At 44.4% G+C, this 11,332-nt stretch overlaps 1 long non-coding RNA gene across 2 annotated transcripts; it reads right to left on the bottom strand.

The window, feature by feature from the left end:
* LOC132345549 (uncharacterized) lies at positions 1 to 10,709 on the bottom strand. 2 transcript variants are annotated; one of them, XR_009494958.1, is made up of 4 exons: positions 10,399 to 10,709; positions 9,237 to 9,370; positions 948 to 1,043; positions 1 to 582 (listed from the first exon to the last, which is right to left on the bottom strand). It is a non-coding gene; the product is annotated as an uncharacterized lncRNA (long non-coding RNA). The 2 variants fall into 2 exon arrangements; XR_009494959.1 differs by lacking the exons at positions 9,237 to 9,370; positions 10,399 to 10,709 and adding an exon at positions 7,826 to 7,999.
* Positions 10,710 to 11,332: the final 623 nt, after the last annotated feature.

The raw sequence follows: 11,332 nt of genomic DNA, 5'->3' as shown, positions 1-11,332 counted from the left end.
ACTGCTGAGTTTTCCAAATTTGCTGGCATATTGAGTGCAGCACTTTCACAGCATCATCTTTCAGGATTTGGAATAGCTCAACTGGAATTCCATCACCTCCACTAGATTTGTTCGTAGTGATGCTTTCTAAGGCCCACTTGTCTTCACATTCCTGGATGTCTGGCTCTAGGTCAGTGATCACACTCTTATTAATAATACTTCTTATTGTTTCTTAAGAAATAATATTATGAGTGGGAATGAAAACTATGATACACATGAAATGTTTTTTTGTTTTTTTTTTTAATGGGGTAATTCCAACTTGAATTCACAGGCTTATGCAAATCTAATTGAGTGCAACTCTGGTTGAGGCGGAGCCCTCTTTCTGGAAAGGAGAGAAAATTTTCAGCAAATATCTTGTAGCTTTTGGAAGAGAAGTCTTTGAGACCAGGGCAAGAGAGTAACAGGCACAGTTAGTGTTGCCATCAGCTAGAATATCAACTGTGCTTTCTGTGTATTTCACAAAAGAGCCCCAGTGTCTTTGGAATGAGAAGATCTTGCCTAATATCTCCACCACTTTCCAAGAACTTAGGAGTGAGTTTTCTTCTACACAAGAAAGAGAAGAGAGAATGCAAAGGATGAATGTGGACAAAACACATACCCAAGTCACTCCACGTGGCCTGGGCTTCCTTGCAACATGGCGGCCCAGTCAGCAAGCAAGAGTCCCAAGAGCCAGCCAGGTGGAGACTACAAGCCCTTTTAGAATCTAGTATTGGGAGACATGGAGGGTCACGAACCTCACATTATCGTCACTGGAATGGACTCACTAAGACCAGCCCATATCAAAGGAGAGGGGGATCAGAATCCACCCTTCAACAAGAAAAATGTCAAAGAACTTGCAGACTGTTGTAATAACCACCACGGCCCAACCTTTAACTGCATATGTCTACATTCCTCCCACGTGAAATTACCTCCATCCTCTCCTGAGACGTTGCTCTACTCCAAACAGTTTTATTTATCATAGCATCAGGTTTAAGCTCCAGACTTGGGATCCAACCACCAAATTTCTATAAAATGGAAATTATGCATGCTTTATTCACATCATATGACAGTACTGAGGATCATGTTAAAGATATGTATAAACATACACACAAACACACACCATTTATACTCACACATAAAATCATGATGCCTTTTTCAAAATAGAAACTTAATTATACAGAAAGCACCCCCATTCATACAATTTTTATGTCTTCTTTCAGGTAATTAATTTTATGAAAATTTACAACTCTTGTCCTCCTGGTTACACCCTCCCCCAACACACACACACACAGAATCCCTAGGACTCTTGGGAATATTGGGCAAACATTCTCACTAAGATATTATAATAAGTCAAATTACCATTAAACATTGTATGACATACATCAAGCAAGATATGTTTTTAGAGGCTGAGATTTTCTGGGCAACCTCCAAATGCTAATATGTTTAACCTCAACCATCGATTCCTTGTTCTGAAATGGCACTTAAGGCATTGAGATATGTCTCCTTCTGAATTCATCCCTCCCAGTACTTCCGGAATTTCACTGAGTTTGGGCAGTAGCCAGAAAAATGTCTCATATGAGACAATGATGGCTGGTTATTTCTCTAGTATCTATTCTGCTCTTCTCCTGAATAATAAAGGTTTTAGCTGGGCACATGGCCATCCAGCTAAATGGCCATATGGTTCATTTCCCAATTTCCCTTGAAGCTAGATGTAGCCATGTGACTCTATTCTGGTCAACAATATGTGGGTTCAAGTACCGAATCGTAACTTCTGAGTCAAGCCCTTAACATAGGTGGATCACAGTCTTCCTTCCTCATCTCTACTTCCTGTTGGCTGGAATATAGATGTAATAGCGGAGCTACAGCAGCCATCTTAGACCACAAGGTGGAAGCTACAGGTTGAGGACGGCAGAGTAACAAGAAAGTCCACACCAGCTGACCTTGATGTGGGTGAAAGAAAGTGAAAATGCTAGTCGCTCAGTCGTGTCCAGTTCTTTGCAACCCCATGGACTGTAGCCCACCAGCTTCCTCTGTGGAATTCTCCAGGCAAGAATACTGCAGTGAGTAACCACTCCCTTCTCCATGGGTTTTTCCTGACCCAGGGATCAAACCCAGATATCCTGCATTGCAGGCAGATTCTTTACTATCTGAGCCACTGGGGAAGTCCAAACTTGGTATAGCCGACTGCTTATACTCAGACAGGTACCTAAGAGAGAAAGAGTTTTCATTTGGCTTGACTGCGTCATAGTAGGAAAAAAAAGTTAACTGCTAGACCCGCTCAGACTATGATCATCTTCCAGAGATGACCAGCATTGGCCTTTCCTCCATTCTTTGCATTATGATCGCTTATCTTTCACCCTCTAGGAAGTCATGAACCACCCAGTGACTGCTGTCTGCCTGATCCACACTCCGCCTGACTCACATTTGCCACTAACCTCTCTCAGGGTACCCAGAGGGAAGGAGCTTAAAAACTCCGTTGATTAACATCTTGCTCCTAGTCTTTTCATGTGTCTAACAGACCCTCCAAAGTATTGTTGACAGAAATGAGTGGAAATACAACTATCAAGTTCAAGGCAATGAGCAATCAGTATAGACACATTCACAAGCAGTCGCTTAGGACACGGTCCTGAGCAACAGCATGGCCATCAAGTGCATGCCTGCTGATCCCTATGAATGATACTCCTGCCTCCAGGCCTGCTCATTTCTGAAGCATCCATCCATCTGCAGAGTATAACACTGCCTTGTGCTGTGTGTGCTAAGTCTCTGGAGTCATGTCAGACTTTTTGAGACCCCATGGGCTGCAGCCTGCCAGCCTCTTCTGTCTATGGAATTCTCCAGGCAAGAATACTGCAGTGGGTTGCCATTTCCTTCGCCAGGGGATCTTTCTGACCTGGGGATCAAAACCACACCTCTTACATCTCCTGTATTGTCAGGCAGGCTCTTTAACCACTAGCACCATAAAGATTTTCTACAAACGGGGCGGGGGGGAGGGGGAGGACTTAAACATTACGATTAGAATATGGATGTCATCCTTAATGAAAAATTAAGTTGTGCAACCTTAGAATGGACTACAGGACAAAATATCCGTTCTGGGTTTTCATTTATACCTATACAGTCCCCAGATGCATTTTAACATTTGCATAAACTGAGACTTGCTCCAGCCTGCTAACTATAACCCTTGCACTTCATTTTAAATTGTGACTGGCACATCAAGAAACAGCACACTGTGACCACAGGCAATTCTGCAATTAGCAAAATGCTTCAACATTCAAGAGGGAGAACGGAGTTTGCACAAAGGAGGCACATTGATATGCCAAACAGCAACTGCCACCGCAAAACAAGAGACCGGCGTCATAAGGAATGGGTATTTCAGCCTCAGTGACACGATAGCTCTTTTGAGTACCTCGATTCAGTCCAACTAAATATTCACTGAATGTTTCTCCCACGCCAGGGACTGACTCTACCAGGTGTTGGGGAAACAAAGGTGATGAAGACAAGGTCCCAGCTCTCAAGTGAACAAATTGATAAACAGAAAGCCTGCAATTCTCTGTAGGTATCATAACAGATAATGTCTAGAAAATGTTATGGGAACACAGAAAAGGCAGCAACCATCTCTGCTTGGCACCAGGCTGTCTAGAGATGTTCAGAAAGGTCACATTGAGTCAGGTTGTAAAGAGTGACTTGATACCCAACAGACAGACAAAGAAGGAAGAAGGCATCTGGTGGTGGGAACAACAGAGGCAAAGGCTGGGTAGACAGGAGAAGACACAGCGTCCCCGGGAGGGTAACAGCCGAGCAGGTGACGAAGACGCAAGATGCAGTTTTAAAATACTGGTGCAGTTAGAGTCCTGGGAAACTTATAGGAACTACTCTGCCGGCGCCAATCAAGAGTATTAAATCAGAATGTTTACTCCTAGGCATCAGGACTTTGCAAGTCTCTCCAGGGGATACTAGCAAATGTATCCAAGGCTAAAAACAATTGCCCTGGTTCTGACCAAGAAGTGTTCCAAATGTCATCCTATAGAAATAGGGTGCCCTCCAGGCTGTGAGAATCCTAGGCAGTGGTGGCTCAGACAGTAAAGAATCTGCCTGCAATGTAGGGAACCTGGGGTTCAATCCTTGGATCAGAAACATCCCCTGCAGAAGGGAATGGCAACCCACTCCAGTATTATTGCCTGGACAATCCCATGGACAGAGGAGCCAGGCTATAGTCCGTGGGGTCACAAAAAGTCAGACACAACTGAACAAATAACACCCACCATGCTATGGACATCCTAAGCCGTCTGGCCTTCAGCATCTGCAGACTTTAGACGATCAACATATAGTACATATATGTTGTACATAGACGATCAACATATAGTTGTGTACTATCATATCACTCAGAGAGGGGCAGCTGATGGGTGAGAAGGAATTTATTTTCTGGAGGAAACCCAGATATCTCAGTTATAGACAGAGTCAGTTTCCCCTAGGAGGGAGGGAGTGCTCTATCTGAATCCTGTGAAACTGCCCTACTTCTATCAGAGTAGAGTCTACACCCCTTAATTGACCTAAAGCATACATATCTTTCCTGTATCTTAGTCAATTACTTACCTTCTCTTAAGATGGAGAATTCTTTGTGGTTACAAACCATTCAGACAAATAGCTCACTCTTTGATTGAGTTTACTCTGTGTTAGTAGGGGCTGAGCATGAGGGGAAAAGTAACTCTAATTCTCATAACCACAGAAGGTAGATAATAGAGTTAATTCCATATTCGGGATAAGACATTTGAAATAAGACAAGTCTGGGACTAGAGTGCCTCGCTTGCCCCACCCTAGTTCCAGCCCCACCTGGGGAAGGACCAAGAGCTCTTGAGGAAGAAGGGGTAAGAGTCAAGGCCAGGGAATCAAATTCAGAACTTCCACTCATCACGACTCGCAATTACCTTTCTTGTGGATCTTCACATCAATATTGCAGAGAGGAACTGTGAGCATTTGGGAGTTCAAGACCACCCTCAGGTTCAATAATTTGCTTGAAGGGTTTACAGAACCCAACAAAGCTATTATGCTAAGGTTATGGTTTATATCAGCAAATGGACACAGATTAAAGTTAGAAACAGGGGGACTTCCCTGATCGCCCAGTGGCTAAGACTCCACGCCCGCAGTGCAGGGGCCCAGGTTCAACCCCTGGTCAGGGAATTGGATCTCACATCCCCAGAGAAGAATTTTCATGCTGCAGATAAAGATCCCACGTGCTGCCGTGAAGATCAAAGATCCCACATACCACAGCTAAGACCTGGTGCAGCCAAATAAATAAATACTTTTAATTTTTTTAAATTAAAGGATAACTGCTTTACAATATTGTATTGCTTTCTGCCATACAACCGCATGAATCAGCCATAAGTATACATATGTCCCTTCTCTCTTGAGCCTCCCTCTGACCCCCTTCATCCCACCCCTCTAGGTTGTCACAGAACACTAGGTTGAGCTCCCTGTGTAAATAAGTATTAAAAAATAAATAAATACATTTAGAAAATAAAATCAGGAACAGGAAGAAGCACACAGGACTGGAGTCCAGGAGAGGTCCAGGCATAAATTTTCTTCTCCCAGCGGAGCTGTGGACAGAGCTACGACTCCCAGCAACAATATGCAACAAGACATTGGAGTATTGGGCTTCACTGATGGCTCAGTAGGAAAATTCCAACTGCAATGCAGGAGACCCAAGAGATGCAAGTTTGATCCCTGAGTTGGAAATATCGCCTGGAGAAGGAAATGGCAACCCACTCCAGTATTCTTGTCTGGAGAACCCCATGAACAGAGGAGCCTAACAGGCTACAGTCCATGGGGTCACAAAGAGTCAGACATGACTTAGCAACTGAGCATGCATGCACTGGAGTACCGCCAACCAGGAAAGCTCACCCGAGCCTTGGTGTCCAAGATTTTTGCTGAAAGTTGGTCACATAGGCATGGCTGGCTGCCCACGTGGCTGACCTGAGCCTTCAACCTCTCCAAGAAGTCAAGCCAATATTGCTTGTCCCAAGCCCCCCCTGATAAATCACACTGTTAGCCAAGACTACTTGGTGTGGCCCTAGAACTCAGGTAAACAGAGTATTCCAAGGGCTTAGAGGTTACATTCCAGGAGCAGTCAAGCATCAAACTTTTCTTTGGGCAAGGTGAATCCTTCACTGCATAGAACCAGTCCCATCTTGCATTTCCACAAGAGGATTTACATCCAATTGCTACCACTTCCTGGCTAAGTGGCCCAGGAAGAGTCCTCAAACTCTCTGAGGCTTTTTTGATTGACTTGTAAAGAGACGATAATGTCTCAGATGACTGCTGGAAACTAATATGAGGTTAGTTTCTCATATTTTAGTTTCTTGTTAGTTTCTCTAACACCTCCCAGGACACTAGAAACTATGAAAGTGATGAAAATCAGGACTTCCCTGGCAGTCCAGTGGTTAAGACTCTGAGCTTACACTGCAAGGAGCACAGGTTCTATCCCTGGTTGGGAAACTAATATCCTGGTGGCTGAAAATTTTTTTAAAGTGGTGAAATTTAATTATATCCTGCCTCAATCAAAAGGAACCAGAGGTTATTCTTGGGGGAAGGTCCTAGAAATGGCAATACCCGGGACATGAGTCTCACCTAAAAAATTCCAGTTTTACAGGAACACAATCATCATGTGAGTCAGCAGGCATTTCTGGGTACCTATGGGCCAAGTCCTGGAGATGCAAAGGTTGAGGAGGCTCCATTTATAAGCAAGTTGATGTGATTTGCAAACTAATGAATGGAAGGGTGTTACTGAGCACAGAGATTAACTCAGGACTAAGATGATAAGGAACAACATGCCTCCCTGAACTTCTCAAAGGCCCACAGCCAGCTCTGCTCACATTGTTGACTCCAGTGTTCTGGAACAATCTATGAGATATTAATACTTTTTTCTTCTTAACTACAGCTTTAAAAAAAAATACCCTAGAGACTGTAACTTGCACATACACACCCTCTCTTCTGATATAAGCATAGGACACAGGTCCTATGGACCTATGGTCCACAGGACATAGGACACAGCTATCAATACACTGCAACACTTGGCATCAGACAGTTCCGAGAAGGTGTTTTAAATGCCCTGTGCTCCCTTGCAGATGTTTTGAAAGCTGCTGGATTCCAAAATTTAAAAGAAGCAAATTTTTTTTTCCTTTGATGCTTTATATTCTACTGAACTCAAGACTCTCTCGTCCTTAAGATTTAAGGCCTGTAGAGTTCCATGGTATTAACTCACAGAGCTAACCAATTTTTATCGAGCACCTACTCTGTGTCATCAGTGTCATAGGCACATAGAAAGAAATCAGTGAGAACAGAGTTTGTTTGTTTGTTTGTTTAAATCTCTGCCTCTGTGAAGCTTACATCCTTGTTTACTCTAACAGAATATCTGCTTTGGGAAGTTATGAACTGAGCACAAATTACTTATCTGCTGAGCGACCCTGGAGCCCTGACCAAACCCACTTGAGTCTGTTTCATCATTTTGAAATGGAACGAGTCATACCAACCTTCTAGTGTTATTGTGAAAATAGAAAACCACGGCAAAGCACCTAGAGCAATTTCGGCTCACTGAAGCTACTGAATACACGTTAGGTCCCCTCCCTTTTCTGCCTTTTGCTCCCAGGACCCCATGCAATTTCAGTGATAAAACCAAGGGATGAGAAGGAACTATTGGGTAGTAGATTACTAAGAAGCCCTAAGTGCTCATCACTGAGCAAAATCAGAAATAAAATCAAAGTCTGGTATTTTGATCAGATAACCTGCTACTCTAGCCTTCCCTGAACAAACTTACAGAAGGCAGGATGAGGTAGAGGGAAGCACTCCAGGCCAGGTAAGAAGACATGGTTTTAGGTCAAGCTTCTCTAATTGCAGCTGTGTGTCTTTGGACAACTCGCTTTCCCTCTCTGAGCTCCAAGAAGAGGAGCAGCACTGGATCAGTGTTCTCCATCCAGGCTACACTTCAGAATCCCCTGTGGAGCTTCCACAGCATTCTGCTGCCCAAACAATGACACCAGAATCCCTAGAAAGATTCTTTCTTTAACTTCCCTGTTGAGCAGCCAAGTCTGAGAACTCCTGGGCTCCTCCTTCAGCTCTGACATCCAAGACAGAGCTTGCCAACTCAAATGCCGACAGAGACCGAGAGGGTGCTGTAACTGCATGAGGCCAGGCAGGAGCACCTGCCACAAGGGAGATGGGTGCGGTTGTGCTGACAGGTAGATGGCCTGTGGGAAGGGCAGGAAGCAACCGCTGCCTGACCACCGTTTCCACGTGAGGAGCTAGAGGTGGGCACTGGGCTAGAGATCCAGGGCCGCCAAGTATCCCATTATGCAAGAGGAGCTGGTTATCATGTGTGTGTGTGAAAACATGTACACACATGTGCAAAATCTCCAAAACTTTAAACGGTGACTCTGCTGTGACTGTTCTCTCTTCCTTCTTAATGCTGTTTAAGCAAGAACAAAAAACAAATAATCAAAAACAAAAAGGTTTGTGTATGCTGGTAGTATGAAGACCACCAGTTGCTGACATTTATTCTCTAAGACTTTGAACAGACCAGAGTCTTGGAACACAGAGCCCATGATGAAAATCTGGGGCTTAGAAATTCCTTCTCCTCTTTTTTTTATATTCTCTCACACATTTTTTTTCTTTTTTTTCTATCTCCAGAAGCAATATTAGACACTTTTTCTCCCGATTACACTTTTCATTAAATTTCAGGACCCCAGATATGCTGTGTATCTGCTTATGTGCTCCATGTGCCTTATACATAAAGAGCATGATTTGGGGATGACAAAGGATGAGATGGTTGGATGGCATCCCTGACTCAATGGACATGAGTTTGAAAAAACTCTGTAAGATAGTGAAGGACAGGGAAGTAGTTCATGGGGTTGCAAAGAGTTGGACACGACTTAGCGACTGAACAAAAACAATAATTTCTTCACCACTACCCCCAAGAATCAATTTTTGCAAATTGTCCCCAATGAAAATGCATTTTTTTTTTAAATAAGTGAATTGAGACATCTTGATCTATACGCAGAACTAACTAAAGCCTGGTTTGGGGTCCTGTGTTCTCTATTGTGACCATGCCACCCTCACATATGATCAGCCCTCCTCTTTAGAGAGAGAGACTGAGTTAGGAGAACTGGGGTCTGAGTTTAAATGCCCAGAGGATCAGCAAGCAGGTATGCAGACTTCAGTAGGCTTCTTACCTTCCACGAGCCAGTTCTGTCCACACCAACATCACAGGATTATTTTAAAGCTGAAGTGAAGCCAAGCTTGGGACAGAGACTGGTGTTGGTGAAATTCTGCCGTGCCTTCCAGTCCTTCTGTGTACACCTTGGCCCTGGGAATGGAGACCCTTCAGCCTTCAGCCCTTTGGGGTGTGGCCTCAGGCTGTCCACATCCTCTGATCAATGATGGAGTATAAGATTCTGGTCATCTTGGCCCAACAGGGGGCAATCCTAAAATGCCACTCTAGCTATCACCAGGGTATCCTTTGGGTCTGGCCAAGGTTGTTCCTACGTCAGCATCTCATCTCCCTCGGCCTACTCCTGCTTTATTCTGCCTCTTCTACAAATCTGGGATCCAGAGATGCACTTGTATAAATATCCTACACACAGGACTCCATTTCAGAATCTGCTCCCCAGGGAAACTAAACTTCCTCAAGTGGCAATATACAGGTAATGCAATAATCTACTGTTGGCCTTGTTTATGAATATAACCTTCTGAAGTATTTCCACATTAAGTTGTCAACTGAATTTGAAGCTGGAATTTTGCACAGTTCTTTCTGTACACAACTGAGCCCGGGCTTCCTGGCTTCCGGGATGCTGTGAAACATGAAAGAGACCACAGCAAAGAGCTCACAGTCCTGAGCCAACCAGAGACCTGAACTCAGTAGAGGGCCTTGTTTAGTGTACTTTCTCCATTTTTTGTGTGTGATCTATCTAGCCCTTTTCATTTCTGCTCTGGGAGACCTGCATAACCTCCATCTAAGTGATATCTCTCTCCCTCACCAGGCAAGTAAATAAATTCAACTTCGCTTTGGATCACTGTTTGATGATCTTTGTTTTTTCTATGAAAGTGACAGTGAAGTCGCTCAGTTGTGTCAGATTGTTTGCGACCCCATGGACTGTAGCCCACCAGGCTCCTCCGTCCACAGGATTTTCCAGGCAAGGATACTGGAGTGGGTTGCCATGCCCTTCTCCAAGGGATCTTCCCAACCCAGGGATCGAACCTGAGTCTCCCCCACTGCAGGCGGGATTCTTTACCGTCTGAGCCACCACAGAAGCCCGTTTCTTACTACTGAACATCACAAATCTGCCACAAATCTGAGGGAGGGAGGGAGTGTTCACCCCCTCCACATCCCATTACCTCCTGCCTGGAGACCAGCCTCCTGAGGAGATGCTGAGGTGGACAATCACACGAAAGGCAGGGTGTGCTGAGATGGGGGTGTTGAGTCATCAGACTGAAGTCACATCTGGATCCAGAACTGACCAGAAACGCCCTGTCCAGGGAGAAGGACTAAGCCCACACGTGCTTCTGCATCTGGGGTGACCTTATGCCTCAGTCTCAGAAATCAGCAGTTCTCAGCTGCTGTGGAAGACACCGTATCCTTCCCCTGGCCAGCCCCACACTAGAACTGGGGTCTCCAATTGAGGACCCAGAGTGGAGCTCCACCCCATTCTCAGAGGAGCTCTGTAACAATGAGGCCCTGAACACAGCCCATTCCCTTTCATATTTAGGATTCCGTGATGTCAAACCCACTACTTTTTGACTGAAGTTTCTCAGACTTCAACTTTTCATTTTTAAGTCACCCAGCATGTGGGCATTCATTATTTTATTCCAACTGCATCTGTCAAAGCCTTTTCAAAAAGCCAGCATGGAGGGCCAAATAATGGGCTTCACTTTGCAAGGGGTCGTATAAATGGCCCATCAACACATCCCCCAGGCCTGGTAAAGCTGGTGGCCAAGCTCCAGTGGAGTTTGGAAATGAAAACCCCAGTAATCTCCTTCCAGGGCTGCAAACCACGATTCCCTACCCACCCTTGGCAGTCAGATGACTCCCTAAGATCAGCCCCCTCCTTTCAAACTGATTTCCTTATCTGCAGGATAAGGAAGGAAAGGTGATCTTTCAGCCCTTAGCTTTCCCCAGGGTTTTAAACAATGCTGCTTCTTATGAAATTTCTATTGAGGATTTTGTGGATATGAGACATAACAAAACATTTTTCACTATGCCCTTATTTCATTTTCCAGTTTAAAATAATCACAAAAGGTAGATGTGCAATTTTTGCCCAAAATAAGTTGA

Source organism: Bos taurus, chromosome 6, assembly GCF_002263795.3.
Source record: "Bos taurus isolate L1 Dominette 01449 registration number 42190680 breed Hereford chromosome 6, ARS-UCD2.0, whole genome shotgun sequence".
Lineage (NCBI taxonomy): Eukaryota > Metazoa > Chordata > Mammalia > Artiodactyla > Bovidae > Bos > Bos taurus.
The sequence above is the reverse complement of the archived record's forward strand: the minus strand, read 5'-3'. Positions and strand labels throughout refer to the sequence as shown.